Consider the following 13,080-nt stretch of genomic DNA (forward strand, 5'->3'; position numbering starts at 1 on the left):
TGTTGTGCTGACGTTCCTGAGGGTAAACATCCTTTTGCCACTACCTCATATAAGGTTGTAACTGCCCATCCTGCTTTTCTGGTACCATTTTCAACAAAGGAGGAACCATCTGTAAACAGGATGAGGTCTGGGTTGTGCAGAGGCTCCTCTGCTGCTAAGGCTGCTTCTTCTGTTTCTTTTAAAATCTCCACGCAGTCATGCTCTTCACATTCTCCCCCCCTCTTGCTCCCTCGATTCTGACATCGGGAGCATAGTTGTGGGATTAACCGGGCTGGCCCGGACGATATGGAGATTAGGAACTTCCAAAACTGCTGTCCAGCGGGTCCATCCTGCTGCCGTCACCTGAAACATTCTATTCATAGACAGCAAAGCATGTACGGTGTGGGGATACTTGACAATCAGCTTTTGGTCGAGGACTCAACCCGCAGTGATCATTACCGCTCGACATGTAGCTTCCATGGCCCTTAGGCAACTTCCCCATCCGAGGGCTACCGCATCCAGTTTTGCCGAATAATAGCCAATAGGTCTTTGCCAATCCCCATGTTCTTGTGTCAGTATAGCAGTCATATATCCTTCTTTCTCATGGACAAACAGGGTAAATGGCTTACCACTGTCGGGGATTCCCAGAGCCGGTGCCGAATACAAAGCCTTTTTCAAACTCAGGAAGGCCTCTTGCTGTTCTTTAGTGAGAGTGATGGCTTCTTTAGAGGCACATTTCCCCTTTAAAATATCATTCAGTGGCTGAGCAAGCTGTGTGAAGGAGTCAATCCAATTTCTGTTAAAGTTACACAATCCCAAAAAAGACCTTAGTTCCTGAATAGTGGTGGGTTTTTTAGCAGCCCGAATGGCTGCAGTTCTATTCTGGGTAAGTTCTCTCTTTCCTTGTGAAATCTTTTGTCCCAGGTATACAACCTCTTCTTGGGATATTTGTGCTTTGTTGATGCTGGCTTTATGTCCTTTCAGCCGAAGGTGATCCAGCAAAGCTCGTAAATCTTGTTCATGCTGTTCTTCCGTGTTTGAAGCCAGCAGGATATCGTCTACATATTGGATGACAGGGGAGGTAATTCTCGCAAATGGCTTTGTAAAGCCATGTGGAATACCGTAGGGCTGTTGTGGAAATCCTGCGGTAACCGGGTCCAATTATACTGTTGTCCTTGGACAGTGAAAGCAAACCACTGTCGAACCTCCGGTGCCAGAGGCACCGACCAAAATCCGTTGGCCATATCTATAACCGAGAAATATTTATGTTCCGGTTTGAGGGCATTAAAAATGGTGGAGGGATCTGCGACCAAAGGAGCTTTTTGATCAATACACTGGTTAGCTTTCCTATAATCGACAGTCAAACGCCAAGTCTCATTAGATTTCTGTACCAGCCACACGGGGCTATTGGAGGAGCTATGCGTTTTAATAAGCACCCCTTGTTTCTCCAATTGCTGAATAACCGGTAAGATTCCCGCGATGGCAGTTGGACTGATGGGATACTGTTTAGTGCATGGAGGCTTGGTCCCTGTAAATGACGCAGGCTCCATCTGGAGTAGGCCACAATCGTTCTTATCTTTAGCCCATATCGGGTGTTCCTTCAATTCTTCTTTCTTCAAAGTTCTAATTGACCATGTCACCCGACCATCCTCGAAATGCAACAATGAATCTATTTGGATTAGAACGTCCATTCCCAAAAGGGGTTGATCTACTGGACTTATCCAGACCGGCGTGGTTAGTTCATGTGGACCCAGCCCTATAAGTACCGGTGTTGTCCTTTTAATTTCCATTTTATGGCCCCCAACTCCATAGGCTGTACGTGCCCTACCATCCAACGGCAAAAAGTTTCCATATTGTAGGGGTAAGCATGTTAATTCCGCCCCTGTGTCTAAAAGACAGTCCACATCCTTATCGCCCACCCTCACAGTTATATATAGTCCATCTCCCCTTTGTTGTATTAGTGCGAGGAGGGGGACCAGGGTGGGCTCTAATTGTTTTTTGCATTCCCAAGTAACTCCTTCTGTTGTTGTATTGTCAGTCGCTTAAATGCTTCTATGAGGTCGTTATCTTGTGACAAGCCTGGCTTGTTGGCTGAATTGTATCCCTGGCTGTGTCCTCTTCCCCAGCCACGACCTTGCTGTTTTGCCCTGCATGTCTTGGCCCAGTGACCTTCTTTCCCACAATAATGACATTTTCCGGGTAATTTTCCTAATGACTGTTTATCGGAATCCTGGGATTTCCATCCCATAGCCTGTACAGCTCGGACTTTAGCTCCCATATCCCGATCTAATTGGTTACATCGATCCACTAATGCTGCAAAGGTAGTTCCTCTACCTTCCCAGTCCGGTAACACTACCTTAAGCATTTTGGACAGTTCTGGCTTTAGACTGCCACGAAAGCTGCTTTCAGGGGTCCAAACACTTGTTCATCCATTTCCTCATCCGTATTATTCATACCCGAATGTTCTAGCCACGTGCATCTAAACCGCTCGTCATACTCCAGGACCTCCTCTGTTCCTTTCTGTTGGCAGGCTGCAATTTTTCCCCAGTCTGTCTTAGCTGGACTGAAGGCTTGTAGCCAGTGTTTAATCGCTTCCCATCCTGCATCTAATTCTTGCTCATTCTGCCCCAAAGCTTCATCTACCTTGTCGTGCAATTTTCTTCCCTGTGTTTTTGGCACCATTATGGTCAAAATTTGCATTCCGTCCCAGGGATGAAGTTGATATATATTTCTTAAGCAGTCCAATTGGTCCCATGTTTTTACTCCCCCTTTCTTTGGATTGGACAATTCCTTGGACCATTTATCAATTTTCTCTGGGTCTGCCAGAGCATGAACTAAGTATTCTGCATACACCCTTCTCTTTGTTTTTTTGGTTCCGCCCTCATCCGCAGTCTCTTCTGATTTGACTACAACTCGTCTTTTTTTAAACGGGGCAAAGCGCACTCCTAATTCTTCATCATCCTCCGACACTGTATTGTCGGAAGATTCAGAAACCGCATCTATTCCTCGGTCGTGTCTTCGGGTTTGCGCTTTTAATTTATCCAAACATGGGTACCTTGGGAATTGATCAATACATTTTCCTTTTCCTATTACTGTCTCTTGACCTAATGATTTTTTCCATTCTTTAATTTCACCTTTAAGATCTTTAACTTCCGCTTCCAGCTTTTCAAGTTCAAGCTTTTTCTGTCCCAGCTGTGCACAAACTGTTTGCAATTGGTCCTTTGTACTGGTCAGTTCTCGATCATGTTGGGAACGCATTATAATTTCATTCCGGTTTCGAATCTGGCCCATAACCGCTAGGGACCATCTAGTTCGCTCTTTATTTTTCATATGGGTCGTTTTTCCCCAGACCCTTTTAATCTCGTCCAAGGACCATTGTCCTTTGGCAGTTCCGTACTTTTGTTCGATCTTAATACAGGTTTTAGATAAGTTGAATTGTTGCTCTATGTATTCTTTCAACTGTTCGAGAATTAAATCTAGCGAAACTCCAGGTGGTGCCTGCCCACCTTTAACAGTTGCAGGCAATTCTTTGTTCTTATCTCCTGCTGCCATTTCTTTACTGGGGTCTCGAGTCGTAGGCTTTTAGCCGATCAATAGGTCGATGATTAATTAACTAACACACCGCTGAAGGTTAGACGTCTATGGGACCTCGAGCCGACTACCAACTGGAGGGTTCGCAATCGCGTAGAAGGAGAGGCGAATTTAGACTTTTGACCGAGGACTTTTTAAAAAAAAGAGGTGTCCTTACCTCAATATGTAGGTCCGATGTCCAAAATTCAGTTTCTTTCCTCAGCGACCCTGCTCGCAGCGCCAAAATTGTTAGATCTCTTAATTTCCAATGAAATACGAACTCCGATGGTAGTTTTAACTTTTTAATCTTGGCAGAGAGTAACAAGCTGCTGGCTGATTGCCAGTTTCTTTGTCTTACTGAGACACATGGTCAAAATGGCTCAATTTACAGAAAAGAACTCGCCTTCTTTGACCTTATTGGCTCAATCAATATTCTTTTAACGTTTTAATTGGCTCGCTACCCAAGGTCCGAAAATGTCAAGTTGATTGATGAGTTAATGCAACATGCCGAACTGCATGTAGCAGCCTTGACTTGGGGGTCTGTGAATTTTCACAGTCTGTCTAAATGAGCCTGTTTGAATACGCTATCAGTTGGTCAAGCAAGATTTTCCCTTTTGAAATCCATGCTGACTATTCATTATTCTACTTTTCATTTCAAGATGTTCTTTTATTCTCTCCTTTAGTAGGGATTCCATTATTTTTCCTTCCACTGATGTTAAGCTGACTGGTCTATAATTCTCTGTTACATTTAAAATGTTTACTAACTTACAGTATTTGTCACCTTACATCCAAGATCTAAATTGGAAACAGAATTAAGTTAGTTACTGTAATCCATTTTATATAAAAAAATGTCTGACTGCTCTTTACTCTCAAAAATATGATTTTGAATTTGTTCTTTAGGATCATATTTGATGTACTAGCGACAATTTACTTGCTTCCGCTCCGCTCCAGTGCTGGCCAAGAGCAGTGCATCTAAAGTGTGCTGTACCTGTCTAGGTCAAGGTGTGGTTGATTTTGGTGTCTGGGGCCACTAACATAGCCTGAGAGAACATATGACCCAGCCCCATCAGCTGACAGGGTCTGGTGCCTGAAAAAAAAGGAAAATAGAGCTCAATGGCAGGCCTGAGAGGATTGAAAACCAGCCTTGGGCCTTTCATCACAGCTTCCAAATCACACACTGGAGCATTGCCGGGAGGACTCAGGAAAGTGTGGCAGAAGGAGTTGAGCCCAGAATTTTTCAGATGCAGCAGCTAATGTTGATGAGAGCTGCGAGAGAAGATACTACCTGCTGCGCTTGCAGAGAAGGAGGCAACTAATAGCAGTTACCACAGCCATGTGGAGGGAGGTGTGAGTGGTGCTGAGTGCCACCTATCTCACCCCTTGGACAGCAGACTAGTGCTGGAAACATTTAATGAGCTGAAGAGAGGAGGCAGGATTGCGACTTCCCCCTTTTCACTATGGAAGGATGTAAGCCCCTCCATTGATCACCCTCACTTCTTAAATGGAATGATCAGTTCTTCATTCATGGTGCTCCACAGTACAATGGCTCTGTCATGTTTGGAATTTCTTGGCCATTTCTCTGCAGAAGAAAAATGGGAAAAAGTTATATTCAAATGTTGGGTTATTTAAAGCAAAATGTATTCACACAAGTTTAAAAAAAGAAAGACTTGCATTTATGTTACACCTTTCATGTCCTCAAGGTGTCCCAAAGCGCTTCACAGCCATTGGTGCAATGTAGGAAAAGTGACAGCCGAATTGTACACCGGAAGCTCCCACTAACAGCAATGAAATAAATGACCAGATAATCTGTTTTAGGTGTTGGTTGAGTGATAAATATTGGCCAGGATACCGGGAGATCTACCCTGCTCTTCTTCAAAGAGTGCTGTGGGATTTTTAACATCCACCTGAGAGGGTAGATGGGGTCTCAGTTTAACGTCTCATCTGAAAGACAGCACTTTCATCGGTACTGCCCAGAAAGCACTCAGACAAAAGGTAATTAAAATACTAATGGTTTAGGCATATTGAAGAGGTTTCCAATTTCGCAAAAATAAATTAGGCTGCTACCCTGGAACCCACCCTCTTAGGACCATCCCCGCCCCCATCGCAACTTATTTTGTTGGCGGCAGCTCCGGCCTGATTTTCAAGCTTCAGCCTGGCAAGCTGCATTGGGACACCTGTTGGTGCCCTGCAGCTCACCTAGCGAATTCAAATTACACTGAACCCTCAAAATCATGGGTCCTCTTCGTTTCCGGAAAGGGCGGCTGACTAATGCACTCCACCAGTCGGCTACTCAAAAGTCAAAAGGTACCTCATTTTGTTTATGTCAAACAAGGTAGGTCACTGACATAGGGAAGCATATCATGTTCATTATTTTAGATTATTACACAAAATAAAGGAAAGACTTGAGATAGTGCATTCACGACCACCGGATGTCTCAAAGCACTTTACAGCCAATGAAGTACTTTTGGAGTGTAGTCACTGTTGTAATGTGGGAAGCACGGCAGCCAACTTGTGCACAGCAAACTGCCACAAACAGCAATGTGATAATGACCAGATAATCTGTTTTTGTTATATTGATTGAGGGATAAATATTAGCCAGGACAATGGGGATAACTCCCCTGCTCTTCTTCGAAATAGTACGATGGGATTTTTTATGTCTACCTGAGAGAGCAGACCTCGGTTTAACACCTCATCCAAAAGACGACACCTCTGACAGTGCAGTGCTACAGAGTGTCAGCCGAGATTTTTTCTGCTCAAGTCCCTGGAGTGGGACTTGAACCCACAACCTTTTGACTCAGAGTGTGCTACCAACTGAGCCGCAGCTGATTTAATTAAGTAAATCCAATGATAGCTGCTGTTCTATATGTTGATTTGTGGTAAAATAAAAGAGTTAAATGATTTGTACCTGGCCTTGTCTTACCAGATGTTCTCACAGTCCTCCTTTGAAAAGATTAGAGAGGTGCACATGGGAGCATGAGTGAAAGACACATATATCCAGTTCAGGTTATCACATCCCTGGACATCCATAGATATTGGGCAGTAGAGGCACATTCCTAAATGTAAGACTATCAGATCACGTACAGGAATGATCCAAGAGAATATCTAAAGATGGTGGAAGAGACCTCTGAATTCCAATTCTCATGAAGCTGAGTTTCAGATTTTTCAGTGACGTCTTCCTGGGATTCCATTTCCAGTCCTTACTGAATCAAACAACAGCAACCTGTAGTAAAACATCCCAAGGCACTTCATAGGAACATTATCAAACTAAATTTGACACGAGCCACATAATGAGATATTAGGGCAGAAAATATGTAGGTTTTAAAGAGCGCCTTAAAGGAGAAAAGTGAAGTAGAGAGGCGGAGAGGATTAGGGAGGGAATTTCAGAGCTTCAGTCCTAACAGTTAAAGTCACAGCCGCCAATGGTGGAGTGATTAATATCAGGATGCGCAAAAGGCCAGAATTAGAGGAGTGCAGACATCTCGGGGGGTTGTGGGGCTGAAGGAGATTGCAGAGATAGAGAGGGACGAGGCCATGGAGGGACTTGAAAACAAGGATGAGAATTTTAAAATGGAGATGTTCCTTAACTGGGAGCCAATGTGGGTCAGGAACCACAGGGGTGATGTTTAAATGGGACTTGGATTAGCTTTTAAGTTGATGGAAGGTGGAAGATGGGAGGCCGATCAGGAGTGTGTTGAAATAGTCGAGTCTAGAGGTAACAAAGGCCCAAATGAGGGTTTCAGCAGCAGATGAGCTGAGGGAGGGGCAGAATCAGGCAATTAGTGATGGGTGGTCGTAAGCTCATTTTGGGGTCAAATATGACATCAAGGCCGGAATTTTAATTCAGAGGCGGGTAGGGAGCTGGTGAGGGGGATGCTAAGGATGACTTATGAGAATTTGTACTTCAAAAGGCCAGTTACCCTCCTGCAATTGACTGTAGCACAGAATCTGCCCTATTCAAAAATACTTGACCCTGGAGTACAGCCAGCCCACTTAAGCTGCAGCAAGCTTCCATCCTCCCAACCCAGTTGCATCATAAATGGCACAGGTATCCATCTGAAATATGTAAATGGATTGGGATCAAGGGTTAAAATAACAGGCCCTTAGAAGTCCTGTCCCACCGAAAACCTACCACCATTGTGGCTGAAAGGAAATTTGGGGTCATGGTTCTTATTCTGCTGGGATGACAGAAATGTCATCTGAAGATAGCAACTAGTCACAGTTCAATAATAGAGGGTTAAAAGGTTGACACATATTTTGGACCATCACTCAATTAACTTTTGGTGTCGAGGAGAAAGTTATTAGAATATCTGTAATGTGAGAATATTTGTAAACAGAAGATTTGTAAACTGAGCTCAATGAAATGTAATAGAATAATACCAACCGGGGTCAATATCCGGACAAGTTACAGACCAAAGGGTAATTTAGTAGATCCTGTCCTCATCAATCAGATGTCATAGAGTTGTAGGTTGGCTTACTAGTGAGTCTTATGCCATCAAAGTCGCAATAGACCTTTTGAAAAGTAAATATGGTAACAAAACCAGTTTTTTAAGGGATTGTCCTGAGGTCATTTTTTGGCAGGTTGCAGGTCAGTATAACTCTTTTAATGAGACTATAATCAGAACAATATTCTCCCATTTCTTTCAAGATACTGAAACAAGTATCTGCTTCTCGCTGTCTCTTAGTGTTACCAGATATGAAGAGAATATGATCGTTTGAGGCTTAAATCATAGTTGGTCATTGTAACCTAACCCATCCGATGGGAAACTGGCGTGATCAGATCGCAACGGAAAGTAAAACATGTAAAATGGGCGTTCAATTTGATTGTTTCAGTTTCCCACCAGGCAGGTTAGATTAAAATTTCCCACATTATTTCAGCACAGGATATATGAATTGATATGAGGTTCAGTGATGTTCAGCTTCTATAACAAGTAGCATGCCTGCAGACTACTTAAGATGTTAATATATATAAAACATAAGAAATTATTTGACTTATGTCCTCTTGTTCATGAAATGTTAAATGGAGCACCATCTGGCTGTTCAGGTGGATATTAAAGGTCCCGTGACACCATTCAAAGAAGAGCAGGGATCCTCCCAGTGTCCTCAACCCCACAAAATAATGATTAACTGTTTAACTATCCGATTGCTGTCTATTGGATCTTGCTGTGTGCAAAGTGGCTGCTGCACACCTACATAACAGTCCCTGCACTTTAAACTAATTCATGTGAGGGATGTCTCTGAGGTATGATAAAGTGCTATATAGATGCAGGTCTTTTTTTTTTCTTATGACATTTTGAACTCCCATAACATCGAGAGTCAGCTTCCATAGGTACACCGATGTCACACAGCTCTACCTGTCCACCACCTCTTTTGAGTCCTCCACTGCCTCTGTGTTTTCAAACTGTTTGTCTGATATCCAAACATGGATGAGTTGCAATTTGTTTCAGTTAAACATTAGGAAGACCAAAGCTCCCCACCACAAACTCTGTTCCTTCGCCACTGATTTGCTCCTCCTCCCTCCCATCAATAGCAAAGAAAATCGGGGGCAGTCTAAAACGGGTGGCCAATTCACTATCTTTATCCTCTGCCACAAGCGCCATACTCTTATTATTGATTCCATCCCTCTCCCAGCCACTGTCTCAGGGTGAACCAAACTGTTTGCAACTTTGGTGTCCTATTCTGAGCTCTCAACCTCAGAAAGTTGTTGATGCCAGTTCGTTAGATATATTCAAAAGGGAGTTAGATATGGCCCTTACGGCCAAAGGGATCAAGGAGTATGGAGAGAAAGCAGGAAAGGGGTACTGAGGTTGAATGATCAGCCATGATCTTATTGAATGGCGGTGCAGGCTCGAAGGGCCGAATGGGCCTACTCCTGCACCTAATTTCTATGTTTCTATGTCTCACATACAGTATCAAAAAGACCTACCTACTTCCACCTCCATAACAAAACCCACCTCTACCCCTGCCTCCGCTTTTCTGCTGCTGAAACACTCACCAATGCCTTTTTCACCTCCAGACTTAATTATTCCAATACTCTCCTGGCAGCCTCCCATCCTCAACACTTTCTAAACTTCAGCTCATCCAAAACTCTGCTACTCGCAGCCTATTCCTCACCAGTTCCGCTCACCCATCACGCCTGTCCTTGCTGACCCACAGTAGCTGTTGGTCCCCCAACCCTTCCAATTTAAAATTCACATCCTTATGCTAACAACCCTTCATGACCTTGCCCCTCTATATTTCTGTAACCACCTTTAGCCCTACAACTCTCCAAGAGCTCTCCATTCCTCCATTCCTCTCTTGTGCACCTTTATGCACCATTGGCAGCCGTGCCTTCAACTGTCTAGGTCCATGTTTTGGAATTCCCTCCCTATTCCCATTCTGCCTCTCCATCTCCCTCTCCTTCTTTAAGACCTCCTTAAAAACCACCTTTTTGACCAAATGTTTTGTTATGTATTGTCCAGGAACATTTAATGTTACAATGGTGCACCACAGGGGGCGCTGTGTTTGGAGACCCGGAAGTACCTGCAAGACAGGGTATAAAAGGCTGCCCACCACACCTGATAGGCACTGTGGAGTTACACAATAAAGGACTGAGGGCAGAGCAGTTACTACAACACCATACTGTGTGGAGTCAGTGATTTGAGTGCTACATACATCACATTTTTGATCATCACTCCGAATATCTCCTTGTTTGGCTCAGTGCCCATTATCATTTGATTATGCATCTGTGAAGTACTTGGGTCATTTTTCTATGTTAAAAGCATTATATAAATGCAAGTGGTGGTTGTTGTGACTTTTAACCTCTCCCCATGCCTAACAGCAGTGCTTGGATTGGAAACTTGCTGTGTGGAGACTTGTGATCATGAATCTATGCACTACCATATTGTCTCATTTCTGACTCCATTTTCTCTCTCCATATTCTTTTCCTCTGCCACTTTATTTTATTCCACTCTCTTTGTGTCTTCCATTACCACCATTCTTCTGAATCTCCTACCCTTCCCCTATATGTCACATTCTGCTCTACCTCATTTCCCGTTTTATATATTCTTTCACATTCTGTATCCCTTTGTATCTCCTTGGAGACACTAGAAAAGCTGGATTGTTCTCTGTCAAATTTTTGGTCTTATAATATTCCTGTGAAGCGCCTTGGGGCGTTTTACTACGTTAAAGGTGCTATACAAATACAAGTTGTTGTTGTTGCTGCTGTTGAAGAAAGAAGGTTAAGGGAAGATTTAATAGAGGCATTCAAAATGAAGGGTTTTAGTAGAGTAAATAAAGATACATTGTTTGCACAGAAGGGCCAGTAACCAGAGTACACAGATTTAAAGTAATTGGCAAAAGAGCCAGAGGGCGATGAGGAGAATGTTGTTACGATCTGGAATGCACTGCTAGAAACGGTGGTGGAAGCAAATTTAAAAGCAACCTTCAAAAGGGAATTGAATATTAGAACATAAGAACATGGATGAACTTTAACAATTGTACATCCCTGTCTTGAGTAAAAACAAAAAGGGGAAGGTGGCTCAACAACGGAAATTAAGGATATTGTTAAATCCAAGGAAGAGGCATATAAATTGGCCAGAAAAAGCAGCAAATCTGAGGACTTGGGGAAATTGAGTTTAATATCTCCAAGTTTGCAGATGACACTAAGCTGGGTGGCGGTGTGAGCTGTGAGGAGGACGCTAAGAGACTGCAGGGTGACTTGGACAGGTTAGGTAAGTGGGCAAATGCATGGCAGATGCTGTATAATGTGGATAAATGTGAGGTTATCCACTTTGGGGGCAAAAACACGAAGGCAGAATATATCTGAATGGCGGCAGATTAGGAAAAGGGGAGGTGCAATGAGACCTGGGTGTCATGGTACATCAGTCATTGAAAGTTGGCATACGGGTACAGCAGGCGGTGAAGAAGGCAAATGATATGTTGGCCTTCATAGCAAGGGGATTTGAGAATAGGAGCAGGGAGGTCTTACCGCAGTTGTACAAGGCCTTGGTGAGGCCTCACATGGAATATTGTGTTCAGTTTTGGTCTCCTAATCTGAGGAAGGACGTTCTTGCTATTGTGGGAATGCAACGAAGGTTCACCAGACTGATTCCAGGGATGGCAGGACTGACATACGAGGAGAGACTGGATCAACTGGGCCTGTATTCGCTGAAGTTTAGAAGGATGAGAGGGGATCTCATAGAAACATATAAAATTCTGATGGGACTGGACAGGTTAGATGCAGGAAGAATGTTCCTGATGTTGGGGAAGTCCAGAACCAGGGGTCACAGTCTAAGGATAAGGGGTAAGCCTTTCCACAGCAGCTGCCATCATGGAGGGTTCGTGGACACAGACCGTCAAACTGGTGCGGGTTACCAAAGTTCTTGGAAGGACTGGCTCCCAGGGACAGTGTACTCAGGTCCGTGTGGAATTTATGGATGACAGCAACTGATCCAGCATCCGAAATGTGAAGGGACCAGTTCGCGAAGGAGACGTGCTTACACTTTTGGAGTCTGAGCATGAAGCAAGAAGGTTACGATAACGGGCGATTCCCCGAAATGTAATTAAGATCTACAAAACTGATGCCAACTGAAGCCCCCATCTAAATAACTGGTTACGGACATTTACAAAAACAATTTTTTTTTGACAAAATGGAAAATAAATGTCTTCGATAAATGGAAAAATAAAGGGGGTAAGCCATTTAGGACTGAGATGAGGAGAAACTTCTTCACTCAGAGAGTTGTTAACCTGTGGAATTCCCTACCGCAGAGAGTTGTTGATGCCAGTTCATTGGATATATTTCAAGAGGGAGTTAGATATGGCCCTTATGGCTAAAGGGATCAAGGGGTATGGAGAGAAAGCAGAGAAGGGGTACTGTGGTGAATGATCAGCCATGATCTTATTCAATGGTGGTGCAGGCTCGAAGGGCCAAATGGCCTACTCCTGCACCTATTTTCTATGTTTCTATAAGAAGTAGGAACAGGAGTAGGCCATACGGCCCCGCGAGCCTGCTCTGCCATTCAATAAGATCATGGCTGATCTGATCATGGACTCAGCTCCACTTCCCAGCCCGTTCCCCATAACCCTTTATCCCCTGATCGTTAAAGAAACTGTCTATTTCTGTCTTAAATTTATTTAATGTCCCAGCTTCCACAGCTCTCTGAGGCAGCGAATTCCACAGATTTACAACCCTCTGAGAGAAGCAATTTCTCCTCATCTCAGTTTTAAATGGGCAGCCCGTTATTCTAAGATCATGCCCTCTAGTTCTAGTCTCCCCCATCAGTGGAAACATCCTCTCTGCATCCACCTTGTCAAGCCCCCTCATAATCTTATACATTGCGATAAGATCACCTCTCATTCTTCTGAATTCCAATGAGTAGAGGCCCAACCTACTCAACCTTTCCTCATAAGTCAATCCGCTCATCTCCGGATCAACCTAGTGAGACTCCTCTGAACTGCCTCCAAAGCAAGTATATCCTTTCATAAATATGGAAACCAAAACTGTACGCAGTATTCCAGGTGTGGCCTTAGCAATACCCTGTATAGCTGTAGCAA

The 13,080-nt window shown here is 43.7% G+C and overlaps 1 pseudogene; it reads left to right on the forward strand.

The window, feature by feature from the left end:
- The first annotated feature begins 11,848 nt into the window (after window positions 1–11,848).
- Window positions 11,849–12,150, forward strand: LOC139257807 (small ribosomal subunit protein eS28 pseudogene; annotated as a pseudogene).
- Window positions 12,151–13,080: the final 930 nt, after the last annotated feature.

Source organism: Pristiophorus japonicus, chromosome 3 (genome assembly GCF_044704955.1).
Source record: "Pristiophorus japonicus isolate sPriJap1 chromosome 3, sPriJap1.hap1, whole genome shotgun sequence".
Lineage (NCBI taxonomy): Eukaryota > Metazoa > Chordata > Chondrichthyes > Pristiophoridae > Pristiophorus > Pristiophorus japonicus.